This window comes from Emydura macquarii, unplaced genomic scaffold (assembly GCF_026122565.2).
Source record: "Emydura macquarii macquarii isolate MOO-44397 ecotype Brisbane River unplaced genomic scaffold, CSIRO-AGI_Emac_v2 contig_2627, whole genome shotgun sequence".
NCBI classification, from domain to species: domain Eukaryota; kingdom Metazoa; phylum Chordata; order Testudines; family Chelidae; genus Emydura; species Emydura macquarii.
Genome location: NW_027132764.1, coordinates 42,512 through 64,750, shown reverse-complemented (window position 1 = coordinate 64,750; position 22,239 = coordinate 42,512).

Below are 22,239 nucleotides of genomic sequence, written 5' to 3'. Positions count from 1 at the left end.
CAGCTTCCTTTAGACTCACTCTGCGGCCTTGGGTAATTAACGGCCGATTCTGTGACAGGAAGGATTGGGTGCCCCTCACTCCCAACCCGCAACTCCCGGCTCGCCCAGCCCTGGCTCCCGCCAAGCTCAGCCCATGCCCCTCACTCCCCCGACCCGCTGCCCCCTGCTAGCCCAGCCCTGGGCTCCCCCCAGTCCTCAGCTGTGCTGCTGCCCTCTAACACTCGTCTGTACATTTCAGGGTGCTTGGGAGGGAATCTCTCCCGTTCCTGCAGAGGTTTATCGTTTTGTGCATTTAATAAAGAGTTGTATGGCTCTGGCAATGGTTGAGAGGAGAATTCTAACAGCCAAAGGCTGCTGTCAAGCGTCCCAGAGCCATGGGGTCTGCTGCTGGCAGGGGGTGCTCGGGCCCCTCCATGCGGCCGTGGGACAGAGCCCAGTCAACTCTGTGGCGAGTGAGAGCCGAGCTTTTAGCCCAACCTCCCCTCAGCCGTCGTGACACCAAACTGCGGCTCGGTCGGCTGTTCCCACTGTAGTTATCAGGGTCGCCTCCTTGCCCGCCAGACGTCCTCACCCATTGCCCAGCTCCTGCTGCAGCGCGGGGCTCAGATGGTCCACGGCCCGCGAGCCAGGCTGGGGCTGAGCCGGCATGGCTGAGTAGCGTGTGAACACCATGGAGGACACTGGAGTCCCTCCCTCTCTGCCGGGCGGCCTTAGCCAGAGCCTGGCTTCTCCGCTCGGCGGCAGCCAAGCTGGCTGGCTTAGCTGCTGGGTGGGGCCAGCCAGGCTGAAGGACTGCAGGGTGGGTGGCTCACCCCCAGGCAGGGTGAGGGGCCAACTGGCGTCACTGGTGCGCCTTGCCCGAGCCTAGCTGCGGGCCGGGATGGGGCCGGGGATGCTGTTGTCCTTGCACCCTGCTAAGAGGGGGAGGACAGGGTTCCCTCTCTAGCCCTAGCCCAGCTGGACTGGATCCCCCCTGGCTGCGGACATGGGCGACGGGAATACCTTTCTCCCCAGCCCAGCCCAGCTGGCGGCTGCGTGCATCTCCAATCCTCCCCCGTTGGCGCGTGTTGTGGATCCGCCACCTGCGCTGCTGCCCTCAGAGATCGCGCCCAGCCGAGCAGCCGGCGGAGTAAATCGCCAAGGGTTGGCGTCTGGTTACAGCTGGCTCTGAAGAGCAGCCGTGGAAGGGGCCAAAGCCCGGGGGGTCCTCGCCGCTCCTGGGCCCGGGGGGGGGGAAGCGGCCGCTGCTCTGCTTGTGGGCAGGGCCGGTGCTGGAGTGGCTCCCGGCCAGCCGCTGTGAGTGTGCCAGGGGTAAAGGGGGCAGACTGGCCAGGCCACCCTGGATGCTGGGGGTCGCTGCACTCTGCCCCTGCACGGGACAGCCCCACTGGAGGCTTCGCAGCTGGCCCCCAGCAGCACAGAGATATGGGTGGAGCCAGGCCCACGCTCCTGAATATTGATGGAGCACGGGCACCACGGGCCCTTATAACTCACCACCTATGGCCCCAGATGGCCCCCGGTTGCGCTGCGGTGTAACGCCATCAGCCTCACCGGGGGCAATGCCCTCCCACAGTGTCACGGCCCACGTTTGCCACTGGCTGGGGGGGCTACCAACAGCCTTTGATGATGGGGACTCCAGGATACCCCTCTCGGCAGCCGAAAGCTCTCAGAAAGACTGCTCTGAATGGGCCATCATCAACTGGATTCTGCCAAGCCAACGACTGTGCCCCAAAGCTCCTGACAGGCAGGAAGGGACTCAGGGGCAAGTGTAACTTGGGGTAGCTCAATAATTGACCAGTCAAACCCCCATGGGGGTCAGGAGCCGATGGAATGGGTGGGCCCAGGTCCCCCTACCTGCCTCCTCTGAGACCGCAGCACTCCATGGGGGGTGATCGCAGAACGCAAGAGAGATTTAGGACCATCCCACGCAACTTGGCTGGGGACCCCTCCAGGATGACTAGGCTACAGAAACTGTGAGGCCGCCCCCTGGCCATTCGGCCGGCTAGTCACTGGGCTGTCCCGCTAGACTGTCACATGAGGCAGAAGCAGAGTTCCCCAATTCACCAGCCAGCCCTTCTCTTAGCACCAGGCCCTTAGACTCATCGGTAGTAAAACCGAACTGCCGTTTAGTTACTGGCAGGGAACTCCCGACTGAAAATCAAGGCAAGTAAAACATCAGAGGCCGTCTACAGCCTGCCCTGCCTACTCGGGGATTTCTCACCTGATGGCAAGTTCTCGCAGTGTTTGTCCAGCCCCGAGAGCTGGGATCCACCATTCAGGAGACTGGCTCCATGACTGTTCCCCACACAAACATCTCCCACTAACGATGACAATCAGCTAGTTCCCAGCTTGTGGCAAAGATCACACCTGGCTCCCTTTGGTGGGACACTGAGAGAACGGGGGGCTGCAGACATATTATCCCTGCCAGGGCATGGGTGGGCAAGTCTGTGTCACGCTTTGCAGGACACAGAGGAGGCAGGTAGGAAGATCCAGGCCCACCCACTCCATTGGCTCCTGACCCCTACGAGGATTTGACTGGTCAATTATTGAGCTACCCCAAGTTACACTTGCCCCTGAGTCCCTTCCTGCTCGTCAGGAGCTTTGGGGCATGGTTGTTGGGTTGGCAGAATCCAGTTGATGATGGCCCATTCAGAGCAGTCTTTCTGAGAGCTTTTGGCTGCCGAGAGGGGTATCCTGGAGTCCCCATCATCAAGGGCTGTTGGTAGCCGCCCCAGCCAGCGGCGAAAGTGGGCCGTGACACTGTGGGAGGGCATTGCCTCCGGTGAGGCTGATGGGCAGGTCTCACCATCTTTTGTCCTTCTAGCACCTCGGCAGGAAAAGCTGCCGGCTTTGTGCCTTGTGCTGCCTTCTCAGTTGCCTCTGTCCCCTGATCCGTGACCCTTTCTCTCTCCACGGGCCCTTGCACAGCCCTGCCTCACCCCCAGCAGGAACCACGGCAAACCAGCCCTCCTCGCCACTGCAGCCCCTTGGTGCCAACCAGTGAAGAGCTTGCCACGCTGTGTCAGCAGTCCTGACAAACTCACCCCATCTCCCGCCCCGCGTTCATGGGGTTTCTCCGTAACCGGTGTCGCGTGAGGGATCAGAGGGAAGCCGTTGAAAGGCTGCTCACTAATGGCATTGTACATGTTTAGTTACGCCTTCAAACTTGTAATGAAACCAGGGAGAAACAGGTTTCTTCCAGACTGGAGGGAAGGGAGCGCTCTCTCGTGCTCTCTGTCGGAGCCTTGTAAGCCCATTAAAACAGGTGAAGGAAACAGGAAAGACAAGTTAACGTGGGCTAGAGAACTCACTATGGCGCCGGTCCGCTGATGAGCAAGCAGTCGGGATGCAGTTCAAAGAGATGTGGGAGTATACAAGGACGACACCCCATGATCCCTGTCATGCCTTGGCGGACGGGTCTGTCTATGATCATCTTGCACCCTTGTTTGGCTGAGAACCAGCCAGTTCTGCAGAAAGCCGCTGAGTCAGTGAATCTCCATCCTTCATGAAGCTAAGGAAGCTTGGGGCGCTAGATTTGGGTGACAAGTTGTTAGACTCCTGAGTTGCGGGCTTCCCGCTGGGCATGTATGTGTCTAGCTAGCCTGGCAATTTCCGTGAGTGGCTGGGGGAGAAGGGGAGCTGCCTGCTGGGGAGCTGGGGGACTGGGGTGCACCAAGTGCTACCCTGCAAGGCAAAGGGAGGGCTGAGGCCTTTGTTTTGGGGGCTACCTGGCCGGGCATGATGGGGCCCAGGGCCTGGGTTAGCGCCAGTGAGATTCTCTCTCACTGTGGCGGGGGGTGAAGAGGGGGTCACACAAAGCGCCTCCCCCGATCTCGGCCTTGTGCCGCTGGAGATCAGTCCTGCCGCGTGTTGGGTTCTGCGGGGTCGGGAACTGGGGGCCGTGGAAAAGCCAACGCCTCCGTCCGGGCTGCCTGTAGTGCCCCGTAGACCCTGCCTGGGCAGAGGGGCTGGGATGGCCTGTCACAATGCGCGGGGGCAGGGGGAGGTGCTGAGGGGCGCCCCGCAGAGCCTCCTGAATCCCCCTCCTCCTGCGCATGGTGATGGGCTGACCCAGTGCCCCCTCACAGGCTGCTGCCCGGGGGCTTAGCCACCCACCCCTGGCCACCTTTTGGTACACCACTGCTGGGATGAGGCCTCCAGGCTGGGTTTACCTGGCCTGCTGCCCCAGGGAGACACTGAGGAGGTGTCTGATGGAGAGACACACGATAGGTTGGCCGGGGGAATCTGTCTTGAGTGCGGAGCAGAGATCCCGAGTGCAGCCATTGGATCCATGGAAAGGGAGGCACCGGGACTCTGGGCTGGCCACCACAGCATTCCTGGGCGAGAGCGGGTCCAGATGGCGCATTCCAGCCGAGAATGGCGATCCCGGGGACATCCTCTCCAGTCCGGTCTGTGCCCGTTTCCAGCCTAGCCTAGGGCAGCATCTCCCTCTGGGGCCCCTGGGCTCAGGTTCCAGCCACTGCCGCTCCCCGATGCACCCCCCAGAAACCGGCACCCAGCTGGGACATCCCACACCCCCGGCCTGGTCCTCAAGCACCTCTGCAGTGCCCTGCTGCCATGTTGCTCCCAGACCGGAGCCAGCCACTCCCGGCTCAAGGCCTCTCTCAGCAGCTCAACAGTTGGAGAACCCTAGGGCGGGCGAGTGGGCGGGGGGTGCTGAGCCTGGCTGGGTCCAGCGGGGGGTGATGTTCAGACCAGCCCCAGCAGGCAGAGAGCGGTGGTGCCAGGGGAGACAGTCGCTCCCTGCTACAGTACACAGGGTACGTCTCTGGACACCAAAATGTAGCTCCACATTGCCACCCAGCGAGAGGTCGGGGTTACTGTGCCCATAACTCCAGCCACAGATAAACAGGACACTTAGGGCAAAACAGGGCTGTATTGTCCACTCCAGGGTATTCCTTTCTGGCTTCGCCAGTGCCCCTCAATCCTGACCCGCAGCTTCCTGCTAGCCAGCCCTGGGGTTCCCCCCAGCTCTGCCCGTGCCCCTCACTCCCGACCTGAAGCCCTCTTCTACCCCAGCCCGGGGCTCCCAACCCATACCATTCTTGTTGGTTAAGACCCTGCAGACTCATCGCAGGCATGAACAGCAGTGCTTAATTTGTGCTAGGGCTTGCCAGGGCCAATCCCTGGTGCCTCTGGCTTGCAGCGTCAGTTATTAAAGTAAAAAAATTGCTTGAGCCCCAGCCCCTCTTTCATTACCAAGGAAGGCCTGCTGAGCAGCAAGGTGCAGTGTGTAGATGGGCGGCTGGGGTCACTGGGCCTGCTGTATTTAGGGCTGGTTTTGGCTTTGAGACTCAGACACAGCCCTGCGCTTGGTTTGGGTTAACAGAGGCTAATTTGCAACTGAATTCTGAAAGCCAGCAGGGTGCCCCATTCCATATAGTCCTCCCTCTCTGGGCCAGCCCAGTTCCCAGCTCCCTTCCCTCAGCTAGGGACAGAAGTCAGGAGTCCTGGGTCTCAGCCCCCCCACCCACCCCCCGCTCTAACCACTAGCCCCCACTCCCCTCCCAGAGCTGAGGACAGAACCCTGCTCTAATCCATTAGACCCCACTGCCCTCTCAGAGCTGGGATAGAACCCAGGAGTCCTGGCTCTGTCCCAGCCCAACCCCAACATTGAATTTTCACATTCAGATCCTTCCCTTTATTCTTTTCTATTGCTGAACTCCATCCCTAATTGCCCCAGATCTTTCTCTGATTCCCATGCCTATAATTCAGGTCTCTCTCTGAATTTCCCTGTCACTTTGATCTACCCACATCTTCCTTCCTTCACCCTTTCCCCCAGGGGTATGGGGGATTCTCCATCATTGGCACTTTTCCAGTCAAGCAGGGTTGATTATTCTGAAGGACATGCTCTAGTTCCAAGAGGAATTAATTCAGGGCAGCTGGGTGGATGGATTGTCTCCCGGATCCTTGCTGCTGGTGGAATCAAGGAATCTACCTATGGGGCAGGTCCCAGGTGAAAAGAAACTTTGTTTAACTGATAGCAGAAAGGATCCCTGCAGGGCAAAAATCTTATAGGCATCTGCCATGAACCCAAGCCAGAGGAGAAATTCCCACGGCACTCAAGATTTGAGGTTAAATTGTACAACAGACCGGTGATGAATGGAAAATTTATTTTAATCAAGTGAGATCAAACAGCCTCCTCTCCACCCATCAGTGTTGCAACATTGACCACCTAATTATGATTTATGTCTAGTAATGGCATTTACTGCATTCTTTGCATTTCCACCTGCACTAAAGCATCCTCACTCAGCTAGTCATCTTTTGAGTTCAGTTCCAAGCCTCTCCTGGCTCTGAAAGGGGAAATTTTCAAAGGTAGTTAATCACTAGACCCCACCCATCTCCCAGAGCTGGCTATAGAACCTAGGAATCCTGGCTCCTAGCCCCCCCTGCTCTAAACACTAGATTGCACTCTGCTTCTGGAGCTAGGACAAGAACCCAGGAGTCCTGGCTCCCAGCCCCCCCTGTTCTAAGCCACGAGACCCCAGTCTCCCCCCAGAGAACCCAACAAGCAAAAGATGCAGCTAGTACTCAGTGGGATATTCACAAACGTAGACAGATTAGGACCCTTTGACATTCCGGCCCTAATAACGTTTGAAAATGTGACTTAGTCTCTTAAATAATTTAAGACACTTCTGAAAATTACACTTCAATCTTTTTATTCATTCCAGACTGATTAGATTGATATAGTTGAAATATTTTCTTCCCCCAAAAAATGGCTTTTTGAACTGTAAAAAGCATTTGAGGTTTCATTCGGTTGATACATTTTGTGTTTAGACAAAATGCGTTGAAAAGACCCCTTTCTGAAATGTTTTTGTTGTGTTTCAGTGAGGCGGGAATTTAATTTAAAAAACGGACTTGCTTTTGTCACCAGAAAAAGGTGGGAAAAAGTTTAAAAGGGAGAGAAAATGGGACTTTTAGAGGGTAGACTTTTGAAAAATGAGTGTTAGGAAGTTTTCATTGGAAAAAGCCAAGTTGGGATGAAAAAGTTTGACTGAAATGAAAAAAAGTCACCATCGAAAGAAAGAAAGAAAGAAAGAAAGAAAGAAAGCCATAGATAGGTAGCTTGATGCTGTTTGGAGAGTTACACTGTGGAATCAAATCATTTGAATGAATTTTGTATTACATTTAAATTGTAAAAAAGATAATTTTGCACTAGAAACTGTTTTGTTCCAGTTCAAATTGTTCCCAATATTGTGTTGTCAGAAAAAAAAAATGTTGCATTTGAAATTATTTTGGTGAAATCTTTTGGGGTTTTTTGACAAAAACCAAGACATGAAAAATTCAGGTTTCCAAAAGTGAAAAATCTTTTGGTATTTTTGTGCCACTACGGGAAAAAATTAGACCTAAATGAAAATGGGTTTTGGGGGCCAAAAATAGCCTTTTTTCAACCAATAATATATTCATTGCAAAGACATTGACTAGTTCTATAGTGATAAAATGAATCTGATTTAACCCCACATGAAAAGAACCAGATTCAATATGGCCGCTGATCTCAAGATGGTTGGCAAATATGGCCACCAAATCCAGGATGGTTGGCATGGCCAAAGCAGTCACCAAATCTAGGCTTGGTTGCCAGATCTTGCTTTAGTCCTAAATCATGGTCCCATCTGATGGTCTGCAGGAGAGAGTCCAACAAACCAGTTCCACCAATATTCCCAGGGAATTTTTTGTGGATCCATTTGGAAGGGAACATGATGGTTATAAACGGAGAAGCACGGACAGCCGTCAGGACAAAGGATGCTGCTATTCACACAGAAACTGTGTCCCAAAGTAGTTCCAACTCAACAGATCTAGAGAGGCAACTGAAGGCAAGATCCAGTGGTACCTAGGTTTGGGTGAAGGGTAAGACAACTTGAATCCGTATGCACAGTCCCAGCTCCCGGTGACAGGTGGATGGTGCAGAAGCCCAGATTTCATACCAACCCCCCACCCCCGCAAAGTAAGTTTCCAGCTCTCATGATTGGGGAGAAAAGTTCAAAAATGCGAATGTGCCTGAGTCTGCCCAGAGCCAGGGCCTCTCCAGCACCACCCCCATTAGCCACCCTGTCCCATTCCCCAACCCCTGCCCCCTTTCCTTCCACCCTCATACCCAGCCATGTGGCACCTCACACTCCAATCCGCTGCCCCCTTCCAGCCCCCATCCCTTCCGCCACCTCCACTCCTTCCCAGGACCCTGCCCCCCCAGCCTCCAGTTCCGCCCACTGCTCTCTGCAACCTCCTTCCTTCCCCCCTTCCTAGGCCCCCCAGCTTCTCTCTCTCCCATTCCCCCCTCAGCACTCTCCCTTCCTCAATCTCCCCATCTCCCCACCCCGGCCTGCACCCCGGCCTCTCTCCTCCAAGTAGCCCCCATTCCCAGCCCCTCCTTTCCCCCCTCTCATCCTCCAGTCCCCTGCCTGCTGCTCCCCATAACCTCCCTTCCCCTCCCAGGACACCCCCTTCCCAGTGCCACCCCCCAACTCCCCTCCCTCACAATCCCCCCTCAGCACCCTCCCTTCCCCCATCTCCCCCTCTCCCCATCCATCCCAGCACCCGCTCCCCTCCCTCACCCACCCCACCTTCGGGGCCTGTTCCCCCTCCTGTCTCCCATGGCAACAGGTGGCACGGCCTAGCCACACGCCCCCATAGCCCAGGCAGACCAGGATGCTGACACAGGCCGTGAGGGCCAGGGAGCCCAGCGCCATGCGCTTGTCAGCTTGGCCCCATACGGTGCACTCTATGGCAGGGGGACAGGCTGGGGTGCTGGGGAAGCAGGGGAAGGTGGGCCCCGATACCATGGGCAGCTGCCGGGCCAGCAAAGCCCACAGGAAGCCGACCTCGGTGGCCAGCAGTGCGGCGATGCACATGGTGATGATGCCGGCATGCCAGGGTGGCAGGGTGACCATGTTGGGTCCTGCCAGTGGCGGGGTCACACCTCTCCCACCAACCGCATTGTCTTTGGGAGCCATGCCAGTCGCTACAACCAGCTTTGGGGTGGCAGTCATGTTGGAGTCTCCTGCCGGCCTTGGCTCGGTGGCCATGTTGGATTTAGCAGCTGTGCTGGATTCCCCAACCAACTTGGGATTGGCGACCATGTTGGATCTGGCAGCCATATTGGATTCTCCCAGCGACCTGTGCTCAGCAGCCATGTTGGATCTGGCCAATGACGTGACCTCCTCCCCCTGCTTGCCCTGACTATCCTCTGGGGGATACAGTATTCTCATGACGGTGATGGGCAGCAGGGCGATGAGGAAGGAGAAGCCCCAAGTGGGCGCGACGGGGTCCAGGAAGTGGTGGTTGTAGCAGACAGAGGTGCAGAAACGCCGGCTCTCCTCCTCCTGGCTGCGGTTCCAGGCACACGCCAGATCATCCCGCGTGCTCTCCCACGGTGAACTGGCGAAGTACATGGCTAGCAGCCGCAGGCCCAGCAGGAAGAACCAGTGCTCCAGGCCCTGCCAGCGCAGAGCCCCCGACATGGCTGACAGCACCGGGTGCAGCAGGCTCACCAGCGTGGAGACGATGATCAACATCTGTCCAGAGAGAGACATGGCGTGGAGTGGCACAGCCACATGACCCACATGCTACCTGCCTGAGAAAGAGCTAGTGGCTTGCATTCCCGCATGGTTTTTCTTTCTTTCTTTCTTTCTTTCTTTCTTTCTTTCTTTCTTTCTTTCTTTCTCATTCCCTTGTTTTCTTTCTTTCTTTCTTTCTTTCTTTCTCATTCCCTTGTTTTCTTTCTTTCTTTCTTTCTTTCACATTTACTTGTTCATTTCTTTCTTTCTTTCTTTCTTTCTTTCTTTCTTTCTTTCTTCCTTTCTTTCTTTCTTGTTCCAATATTCTTTCTGTCTCTGTATTGGCCTGGCTCCCGGTATTGTCCCATCCCTCCCTCCCAAACAAACCTCTCCCCTGATACCTTTTTCTGATATTCTCTCTTCTCTTCGTCTCTATCACTCTCTTCTCACCTTTGTTTGAGGATCCTCTAATATTCCAGGCTGCTGGCTCCGTGCTCAGTGGTGAAGGATGTACACCCAAGCCAAACAGCCAGAGAAGGAAAAGCTGAAGCCAAAAATGAAATCCAGAGCTACTCCCAAGACATCAACACCTTCCCAATTAGCTGGCTCCCTGCCTTTTTCTGCATCAGCTCCACCTATTTGGGAGGGATCGCTGCACAAATAGCTCCCAGGAGTCCTGCCCAAATTCCCACAGGTGGAAGCAGAAGCCCAAAAGACAGAAGCCCGGCCAACTTCCTGTTCTAACATGCTAGAACCTGTTCCCCTCCCAAAGAACCCAGGAGTCCTGGCTCCCAGCCCTTCTTCTCTAATCACCAAAACCCATTCCCTCTCCAAGATGGGGACAGACCCCAGCAGTCCTGGCTTCCTGCCCTCCCACACTCTAACCCACTACACCCCACTCCGGGTCTGGAGAGCCCAGCCAGCTAAAGACATAGATGAGGACTTAGTGGGATACTCAGAAGTGCCTAAGAGAATTAGCACGGACACTGGAGACAGGGGCCCAAAGGATCATATCCCCCCCACTTTTGAGAACCTTCCTTTGACCATTAGATCATGCCATGCAGCCCCCCACACCCGTTCCCCCATCCATCCCCAGTCCCTTACATCACCTCTGCTCCCTTCCTGCTCCCTTGCCCAGCCCCCTCCCCTCTCCTCTCAGGATACCCTGTTCCTGGTTCCCCCTCTCATCCTCCAGCCCCACGTCCACCTCCTGTGGTCCCTTCCCTACACACCTACTTTGTGGCATTCTCCACCCACTCCCCACTCTCCCAGTCCCCCCTCAGCACCCTTCCTTCCCCCATCTCCCCCTCTTCCCAATCATCCCAGCAACCACTCCCCTCCCTCACACGTCTCACGTCTGGGGCCCCCTCCCCCTCCTGTCCCCCACGGCAACAGGTGGCCCGGCCTAGGAACACACCCCCGTAACCCAGGCAGACCAGGATGCTGACGCAAGCTGTGAGGGCCAAGATGAACAGTGCCATGCGTTTGTCGGCCTGGCCCCGCATGGCGCACTCGAGGGCAGGGGGGCAGGCTGGGGTGCCGGGGAAGCAGGGGAAGGTGGGGCCTGATATCATTGGCAGTTGCTGGGACAGCAAGGCCCACACGAAGACGACCTCGGTGGCCAGCAGCATGGCAATGCACACAGTGATGATGCCGGTGTGCCAGGGCGGCAGGGCGGCCATGTCGGGTCCTGCTGGTGGCCAAGCCACTCCACTCCCACCAATCACGTTGGCTCCAGCAGCCACATTGGTTGCGCCAACCAGCTTGAGGGTGGTGGGCATGTTGGAATCTCTTGTCGGCCTGACCATTGCAGCCATGTTGGATTTAGTGGCCATGTTGGATTCTCCTGCCAGCTTTGATCTGGCAGACATGTTGGATTCTCCCAATAGCCTGACCCTGGCAGCCATGTTGGATTTAGTGGCCATGGTGGATTCCCCCACCAGCTTGTGTCTGGAAGCCTCATGGGACACCACCGCCAGCCTGTGCTCGGGGGCCCTGCTGGATCTGGCTGACGCCGTGACCTCCTGTCCCCTTTTACCAGGATGATCCTCCTTGAGGCGGAGCATTCTGATGAGGGTGATGGGCAGCAGGGCGATGAGGAAGGAGAAGCCCCAGGTGGGCCTGACGGGATCCAGGAAATGGCGGTTGTAGCAGACAGAGGTACAGAAGGTCTGGGTCTCTGCCCCCTGGCCAGGGCTCCAGGCACACGCCAGATCCTGGTGCGCGCTCTCCCAGTATGAACTGGCGAAGTACATGGCCAGCAGCCGCAGGCCCAGCAAGAAGAACCAGTGCTCCAGGCCCTGCCAATGCACAGTCCCTGAAAGCGCCGTCAGCACCGGCTGCAGCAGGTTCACCAGCGTGGAGATGATGATCATCTGCCAGGAGACAGGCATGGCATGGAATGGCACCAGGGACATGGAGGAGACAGCAACAGAACCTGCATCCCACCCGCTGGAGATAGAGTGCTAGTGGGCTTTTGTTCCTCTGGGTTCTTTCTTTCTTTCTTTCTTTCTTTCTTTCTTTCTTTCTCAGGGCTGGTCTACACCGAGAACTGATACCCGCACAGCTACACACCCCTGAGTGACATAATTAAACCAACCTAACCCCCTGGTGTAAACAGCAGTAGGCCAATTGCAGAAATCTGTCCACCCAGCTACTGTCTCTTAGGGCGGTGGATTCACTAGAGCGACAGGAGAACCTCTCCCATCAACGTCAGTTGTGTCAACACTGACGAACTACAGCTGTGACACACCAGCATTTTAAGACAAGCCCTTTGATTCATAGATTCTAGTTCCAGAAGGGACCCTTGTGATCATCTAATCTGACTCCTGTCTGATGCAGGCCAGAGAACTAGCCTGAACTAATTTCCATTTAAATGTCCTTTCTGTCTTTCCCATTCCCTTGTTCTCTTAATTTTGCCTTCTCGTCCCTTTGATCTTTTGTTTAATTAATTCTTCCCATTATTATAATAATTATTTATTAGCACCTCTCCCACAGACCTGGACTGAGATCTGGGTCCCTATTGCTTCAGGCTCTGTACTGATTTTCCCTTCCAAGACCGAGGTCTGGCCTTGCTTTGTGCTGAGAGCTGCACAGATGCCCCTCCATCTCCAGAGCAAGATCAGGGTCCCCGTCTCCCCAGGCACTGCACAGACACACAGAGCCCTGCCCCAAAGAGCTTCTAATCTTTCTTTCTTTCGCATTCCCTTGTTCGTTCTGTCTCCAGCACAGCCCAGCTTCCAGTATCATTCCTATTTCCCCCTGGCAACACCCCTCTCCCCTCATACCTTTGTCTGATATTCTCTCCTCTCTCGGTCCCTGTCACTCCTTTCTCTCCTTCGTCCTGGGATCCTTTATCCCTCCCGGTCATGGGCTCCAAATGCCGGGACGGGGAAGCTGCAATTCCTCCCGCAGGACCAGCGTACCTTGAGCCAAGAAGCCAGAGAAGGGGAAGGCGCAGACAGAGAGAAATACCAGCGCTATCACCAAAACATCAGCATCTTCCCACACACCTGGCTCCCCGCCCTTTCCTAGATCAGCTGGCAAAGGGATTATCTGCTCCACCTATTCTGGGTGGGAACGCTGCTGGGATAGGACCCAGGAGTTCTGCCCAAACAGCCACAGTGTAAGAAGAAACCAGATGTCCAGAATTCCAGGCAACTTCCAGATCTAACACATTACACACCAAAGCTCTTCCAAAGAACCCAGGAGTCAGGATTCCCAGCCAACTCCACTCCAACCCCCTAGACCCCACTTACCTCCCAGAACCAGGACTAGAACCCAGGAATCCTAACTCCCAAGCCCCTGCTCCAACCACTAGTCCCCATTTCCCCATCCAGAACCAAGGCTAGAACCCAGAAGTCCTGGCTCCCAGCCCCTCCTGCTGTAACCCGATAGACCTCACTCCCCTCCCAGAGCCAGGGATGGAAATTTTTTGTTTAATTATGAACAAATACGAAAAAATGTTGCTAACATTTTTATTGACAGAACAATGTGAGGCTGCACACTCTACTCAATGGCATTTCTCTGCCCCACCCCAAAGGTGCCCATATCTCAGTGCCAGGCAAGGAGTTCCTGTATAAACAGCCATTTGCGCCCCACCCAGAGGTGGCTGCATCTCACACCTGACTAATGCTGGGTCTGCTCCTTGAACCAAAGCAGACAGCACCGTGGCTTCAAACCACTCAATATGCTTTCTGCTGTCCCACAACATCACCCCTGTCTTGCTCAGGTTCAGCTATTCTTCAACCAAGAGTGGATCTCATCCCACAACACAGCCATCTTGTCTGTGATTACTGCAATGCTGCAGACATGTGGGCTATTCAAAGACTCTTCTATTTGCAATATGACCGAGGCAGGGCTAGGTGGATTTTTTACCCCCAAACAATTTATTTGCCCCAAAAAATGCATTTTCAGGCAATCTAATCTCTTCGCAAATTCAGAGAAGTCCAAAAAGGGAGGAAGGCTTCCTTTCAACATTTTCCAAACAAGATGTTGCAGTTCTTCATTTCAAAATGATGTTTTGAGTGGAAATTCATCTAGGTTGAACCAAAAAAACAAGCACACCAAAAAATGGTCCAAAACACTGGGAAATGAAATATTCTGACTTTTGCTTTCCAAATGAAATTTCATTTTCAAATTTAACAAAATTAACCCCTCAAATGTCACCAAAAGGGATAAACCACCCTTAATGAAAACCAATTTGACTTCCCGTTTGGAAACCGCGTTTTGTTTCAGTGACCATGAGATGGTCGAGTTCAGGATCCTGATGAAAGGAAGAAAGGGGAACAGCAGGATACGGACCATGGACTTCAGAAAAGCGGACTTTGATTCCCTCAGGGAACTGATGGGCAGGATTCCCTGGGAGGCTAATATGAGGGGGAAAGGAACCCAAGAGAGCTGGCTGTATTTTAAGGAGACCTTATTGAGGGCACAAGAGCAAACCATCCCGATGTGCAGAAAGAATAGCAAATATGGTAGGCGTCCAGCTTGGCTTAACAAAGAAGTCTTTGGCGAACTTAAACGCAAAAAAGAAGCTTACAAGAAGTGGAAGCTTGGTCAGATGACTAGGGAGGATTATATAAACACTGCTCGAATGTGCAGGAATGAAATGAGGAAGGCCAAAGCACAATTGGAGTTGCAGCTAGCAAGGGACGTGAACGGGAACAAAAAGGGTTTCTACAGGCATGTTGCCAACAAGAGGAAGATTCGGGAAAGTGTAGGCCCCTTAAAGAAAGAGGGAGGCGACCTAGTGACGGAGGATGTGGAGAAAGCTGAGGTACTCAATGCCTTTTTGCCTCTGTCTTCACAGACAAGATCAGCTCCCAGACTGCTGTACTGGGCGGCACAGAATGGGAAGGAGGCGAACATCCCGCAGTGCTGAAGGAACAGGTTCAAGACTATTTAGAAGGATTGGACATTCACAAGTCCATGGGGCCGGATGCAATGCACCCGAGGGTGCTGAGGGAGTTGGCTGAGGTGATTTCAGAGCCATTGGCTATTATCTTTGAAAGCTCATGGCAACAGGGGGAGGTCCCTGAGGACTGGAAAAAAGCAAATATAGTGCCCATCTTCAAAAAAGGGAGGAAAGAGGATCCGGGGAACTACAGACCGGTCAGCCTCACCTCAATCCCTGGAAAGATCATGGAGCAGGTCCTTAAGGAATCCATTTTAAGGCACTTGGAAGAGAGGAAGGTGATCAGGAACAGTCAACACGGATTCACCAAGGGAAAGTCATGCCTGACCAACCTGATTGCTTTCTATGATGAGGTGACTGGCTCTGTGGATGTAGGGAAGGCGGTGGATGTGATATACCTTGACTTTAGCAAAGCTTTTGATACGGTTTCTCACAGTATTCTTATCAGCAAGTTAAAGAAGTATGGGTTGGATGAAAGGACTATAAAATGGATAGTGAACTGGCTAGAGCATAGGGCTCAACGAGTAGTGATCAATGGCTCCTTGTCTAGCTGGCAACCGGTCACAAGCGGAGTTCCCCAGGGGTCGGTCCTGGGGCCGGTTTTGTTCAACATCTTTATTAATGATCTGGAGGATGGGGTAGATTGCACCCTCAGCAAGTTTGCGGACGACACTAAGCTGGGGGGAGTGGTAGATACCCTGCAAGGTAGGGATAGGATACAGAGTGACCTAAACAAACTGGAGGATTGGGCCAAAAGAAATCTAATGAGGTTCAACAAAGAAAAGTGCAGAGTCCTCCACTTAGGAAGAAAGAATCCCATGCACAGCTATAGACTGGGGACCGACGAGCTGGGCAGCAGCTCTGCAGAAAAGGACCTGGGGGTAACGGTGGATAAAAAGCTGGATATGAGTCAGCAGTGTGCCCTGGTTGGCAAGAAGGCCAATGGCATATTGGGCTGCATTAGGAGGGGCATTGCTAGCAGGTCACGGGAAGTGATTATTCCCCTCTATTCGGCATTGGTGAGGCCGCATTTAGAATATTGTGTCCAGTTTTGGGCCCCCCAATACAAAAAGGATGTGGACAAGTTGGAGAGAGTCCAGCGGAGGGCAACAAAAATGATTAGGGGGCTGGAGCACAGGACTTATGAGGAGAGGCTGAGGGAACTGGGCTTGTTTAGTCTGCAAAAGAGAAGAGTGAGGGGGGATTTGATAGCGGCCTTTAACTACCTGAAAGGGGGTTCTAGGGAGGATGGGGCTAGGCTGTTCTCGGTGGTGGCAGATGACAGAACAAGGAGCAACGGTCTCAAGTTGCAGGGCGGGAGGTCTAGGTTGGACATTAGGAAAAAGTTTTTTACTAGGAGGGTGGTGAAGCACTGGAATGGGTTACCTAGGGAGGTGGTGGAATCTCCATCCTTAGAGGTTTTTAAGCTGCGGCTTGACAAAGCCCTGGTTGGGATGATATAGCAGAGGTTAGTCCTGCTTTGAGCAGGGGGTTGGACTAGATGACCTCCTGAGGTCCCTTCCAACTCTAATATTCTATGATTCTATGAAGCCAGATTTAACAAAACACTTTCACAAAAAACACAGTGGGTGGTTCAATGAATGTGATAAGTATGTTCCCTGTACCAACTAACAGCAATGGATGTAATTAATGCAAACTTTTAAGGCAGACAACAAGTCTTTAGACATTTCACCCACTGGTGAAAAAATCCCCAGACTGGTCTGGGCTGGTTCCACAGCCTTAGCAGACAAAGATCTTGAACTGGGATAAAATAACAGTCCTGGATCTAAGCAGAGAGACACAACCCAAGAACTGACAGATCAGAGACTTTGACCAACAGAACCAGGCCCTTCAGGTGGTCTGGAAGGATTTTAGACCTGCCAGGATCTCTGGGGAGAAGGTGGGTGATACCTGATGAGTTGAGACCTACGTTTCACCCATATGTTGTATTTTAAGATGTCTCCTTGCTGTTTGCAGGCTTTTGTCCTGAACAAATGGTACTATGCTTGACAAGCTTAACCCAGTCTTTCCCACCAGAGCAAACAGGATGGCAGGATCGGTGCTGATGTCAGATATGCTGAGGGAATTACAGGATCCCACCCCATGGGAGCTGAGGGCTAGAGGTGTAAGGGGTCCTTGAGATGGACGAAGGAGCAATGGGGCCAGTGACAGTGCTACTCTCATAGGAAGGATAGGTACAGCTGTGGGCCATCCCCATTCAACCCAGTCACTGCACATCAATGTTGAATAGGACTGGAGAAGAGTCAGTCCTTGGGGAACAATACAATTGAGGGGGCTGGTGGCAGAGGCAATTTCCCATCACTATGCCTCAGGTGTGTCCCTCTCAGAAGGATTCACACCGTGGTAGCACCTTCCCCGTGACCCCTGCCACTGGTTCTCAGGCGGGACAGTGCTATGGCAGTATTTTTAAGAGTGAGGGTGAGTAACCACTGGAAACAATTCCCAAGGGGAATGGTGGATTCTCCGGCTCTCAGTGGAGCACCAAAGGTGTTTGTCTAACCTGTTCTTAACAAACCTTGAACGATGGGGATTCCACAGACTCCCAGGGCAGCCTGGTCTAGCGCTGAACTTCCTTACAGGTAGAAAGTCTTCACTAATTTCCTGCCTAAATCTCCCTCGCTGCAAACTAAGCCAATTTTCTTCTCCTCCTCCCACCAATGGACATGGAGCACAACTGATCACCATCCCTCCCAGAGCACCCTTTACGTATTTCAAGGAAGTGCTATCCCCCTTCAGTCTTCTCCTCTCTAGACCGAAAACACTCAGTTCTTTCACCCTTTCTTTGTAGCTCGTGTTTTCCAAACAGTTGATCATTTTGGTTGCTCTCCTCTGGGCTTTCTTCTATCTGCCCACCTCTTTCTTCAAGTGCCGGACCTTCAGATGGAGATGGGATGACTTTCTAGAAGATGCTTCAGCCAAACCTAAGTTATCAGGCTCAGTACAAGGCTAACTGAATGAAATGTAATGGCCTGTGCTATCAGGAGGTCAGACTAAGTGATCTGATAGTCTGGTCTGGCCTTCAGCTGTTTGAATAGCACAGCTGAGAGTGTCCAGTGGTGCAGAAAGGTCCAGGGGGAGGAGCATGGATGCCAGCTCTCATCCCCTGCTAGCTGGAGATCATATGTGAGTGCCACCAAAGCAGTTGCAATTCCCTGCAGAGAAGGAGGGGGAGCCCTGGAGCCACGAAAACAGGTGCAGGGTTAGAAAACAGCCGTTGGTGTGAGAGACTGCAGGAGTTCATCATGGTCAGCTGAACAGAGAGAGGGTGAAAGGGTGATTTGATCCCAGTACCTTCATGGGCACAAAGATCCATGGACTAGAACCTGTGGCTGCAAAGCCTAGGTCGCCTGATGCTCTCACAGTGCCCTTGGCAGGCCTGGCAGAGCCACCTCCAGCTCGCACTGCAGACAGTAGGCATCACAGGAAGTACTGCCCAATTGACCCAGAGTGATATTACCCTGTGGCCCTCTGGTTGGTCAAGTGCACTATTTAAACCTAATGGGTGCTCCAGGAAGATGTCTTGGTAACTACACAGATGTCTAGCCTGCTGAGACTCCAGACCTCACCTGACCGCCTGCCTCTAACCACAACCTGACTCTGACCCTGATTCTTGATATTGAACCCAGCGCTAGCGATTCCTCCGACCCCTTCTCACCAACTATCATACTTGACACGGGGACCACAGCCCAGCGGTGACCGCTAGGCCAGACTACCTACACCCCGGTCCCTTGCAATAGAGAACAAAGCTTTGATAATATACTTCAATCTAACAAGCAAAGTCTCACCAGATCCAACAGCTGCAACAAACAGACAACAGCTAGACAAATTCAGACCAGAAATTAGCAGTGAGAGGAATTAGACATTGGAATAACCTGCCAGTGGGGTAGCGGATAGTCCATCACTGTCCATTTTTAAATCTAGATGGGATGTTTTTCTAAAAGTTCCACTTTCAACAGGAATTAATTCAGGGCAGTCGTGTGGCCTGGGTTATATGGCAGGTCAGACTAGCAGGTCACAGGGGTCCCGTCTGGCCTTACAATTTATGAATCAGGCTGTATTGGAGCTAGCAGTTTAGCTTCCACATATCACCCCTGGAAACTGGTTTTGGGGTGCCCCCAGAAAACCCACATATTACCCCCTTTATCTGTTTTTTCTTAGGTCTGAGTCTCCAGGGTGGCTAAGGAAATACTTGGAGGAGAGGGACACAGCCTTCCGATAAATGATTGACACAGGCAGTATGCCTTCCAAAACAAGGCACCTTTTTAGTGATACAAGGAACAACTCCTGATATAATAACCATCTAATCACAAATGCCTTATGCCAAGTTAAAGTCCTTCAAGCCACGTTGCTTTAGAGTTTGTAACAATGCCAAGTGATGCGCCCTGCTTACAGTGATCAGTTGTTCAACAGGTCGCTGACAACAGTTCTTAAATGTTGATTAAGTTCCACCTATCTAAATACCTCTCACAACCTACACACACACACACAGCTTTACTGACCCAGGTACACACCTACACACACTGCTAGCACTACACTGTGTGATATCTACCCTATAATTATAACTGGCCTCTTTACTCTGTCTGCTGACTTCACCACGTTCTCACCTCCTGCTGTTGCCTCCTCTGCCACCTCTCAGCTCCTCGGCTACACCTCATGAGCTTCTCAGTCTGCCCGCTGTGCCATGTTGCACCCATCGAATGCCTCAGCACCGAAGCCCTCCAACCCCTCGCAGCCACACCCTGACCTTTCTACTCTTTTGCCAGCTGTAGGTGCAGACACATGACATCACCCTACCTGTTGTTGACCTTCTCTTTGCTAACTCTCAGGTCTAGTTCTTGCCTTGTTTACAGCCCATTCGGGAACGGTTTTATGCCAATTGTCATTGTTCCTCAACCAGGCTGTGCTGTGACCTTTAGCTGACATCCTGGTCACCTCGCAGCGCTGTGATAGGGTCACTACCTTCCCCCACCAATTTGGTTTTCAGCGTGGTGTGACTGTTAGCACCCATTGAATGGTGTAGTGACTCCTGCTTGTTCAAAATGGGATGGCAGGGATGCAAAATAGGTTTCCCTGGTATCATGCAGAGTTTGGAGGTGAGCGTAGCCCTCTTTGTGAGCGACCTTGGGAACGGGCTGGAATCGAGGGAAGCAAGGTGGAATCCTCTGGTGTCAGTCGACCGAACACGTGTTGGAGGGAGGAAGGGGAGGTTCCTCCTTTGAATGAGGGGTTTGCGGTTTCCTTCAGGAGTGGCCCCGATTGCTCATGTCTCCTGTCAGAAAAGGCAGGCTCAGCTTCATGAGACTTACGGGACGCTGGCTCCTTTACTGTTCCCAGAAGTTGCTGATGAATTCCCGTCCTCCACTCCGGGAATGCAGGAGGGGCTCCTGCTTCTGCATTCAGGTTGTCTGGGAAGCTTCCCCTGAGGGGGATGATCTCAGCCAAGCAGGATGACAATCCCTGGTGCGCCGTCCTCTTGATGGCTGTAAACACTTGGGATGGGTGAAGAAATTACGACTCTGGGTGGCTCCTTGAAGCAGGGTTGGCAGCGTCAATACGGGCTAATAGACCCCATTCCACTCCAGAGAACACAGGAGTCCTGGCTCCCAGCCCAGGCCAAACATCCCCCCCCTCAGCGAACACATTTCTCCAGGCCTGCCAGTGGCACCGAAACAGCATTGGAAAGCCTGGCCCAAGTAACATCGGCAAACGGGGCTTCTTCTCAGAAACAACTTGGAAAATTACATTGTCAACTGTCCAGTCCTCCCTGGTCAGCGCAACCCAGCTCTCAGGGGCCACTCACAACGTTTTCTCCCCCTAAATGGGAGGGTTGAATATTTTTTTCTGCTCACCCACTAAAATTGCCCCCTGCATCCACTCCTGTGCCCACACACCCTTTCCTTCACCTCAGATCATGACATGCAGCCCCCCACCCTCCATGCGCCTTCCCTCATCCATCCCCCCACCCTTCCGCCACCTCTGCTCCCCTCTTGTTCCCCTGCCCAGGCCCCTCCCCTTGCCTCCCAAGATGCCCCATTCCTGGTTCCCCCTCTCATCCTTCAGTCCCCCTTCCACCTCTGTTCGTCCTTTCCCTTCCCCGTACATCCCCTTCCTCGTATTCTCTCCCCACTCCCCACCCTCCCAGTCCCCCCTCAGCACCCTCTCTTCCCCCATCTTTCCCTCTCCCCAACCATTCCAGCACCCGCTCCCCTCCATCACCCGTTCCCCCTCCTGTCTCCCTTGGCAACAGGTGGCCCGGCCCAGCCACAGGCCCCCGTAGCCCAGGCAGACCAGGATGCTGACGCAGGCTGTGAGGGCCAGGGCAAGCAGCGCCATGTGCTTGTCGGCCTGGCCCCGCATGGCACACTCAATGGCAGGGGGGCAGGCTGGGGTGCCAGGGAAGCAGGGGAAGGTGGGTCTCGATACCATGGGCAGCTGCTGGGCTAACAAGGCCCACAGGAAGACAACCTCGGTGGCCAGCAGCGCGGCGATGCACACGGTGATGATGCCGGTGTGCCAAGGCGGCAGGGAGGCCATATCGGGTCCTGCCAGCAGCCCAGCCAGGCCACTCCCACCAACCGCATTGGCTCCGGCAGCTGCATTGGTCGCGCCAACCAGCTTGAGGGAGGTGGCCATGTTGGAGTCTCCTGCTGGTCTGACTGTGGCAGCCATGTTGGATTTAGTGGCCATGTTGGATTCCCCCACCAGCTTGTGTCTGGCAGCCCCGTGGGATACCACTGCTAGCTTGTGCTCGGGGACCCTGCTGGATCTAGATGACGCTGTGAGCTCCTGCCCCCTCTTGCCGGGATGATCCTCCTTGAGGCGGAGCATTCTGATGAGGGTGATGGGCAGCAGGGCGATGAGGAAGGAGAAGCCCCAGGTGGGCCTGACGGGATCCAGGAAGTGGCGGTTGTAGCAGACAGAGGTACAGAAGGTCTGGATCTCTGCTCGCTGGCCGGGGCTCCAGGCACACGCCAGATCCTGGTGCGCGCTCTCCCAGTATGAACTGGCGAAGTACATGGCCAGCAGCCGCAGACCCAGCAGGAAGAACCAGTGCTCTAGGCCCTGCCACTGCACAGTCCCTGAAAGCGCCGTCAGCACCGGATTCAGCAGGTTCACCAGCGTGGAGATGATGATCATCTGCCAGGAGACAGGCATGGCATGGAGTAGCACCGGGGACATGGAGGGGATGGCAACACAACCCACATCCCACCCGCCGGAGAGAGAGCGCTAGCAGGCTTTTGTTCCTCTGGGCTTACTCTTTCTTTCTTTCTTTCTTTCTTTCTCAAGGCT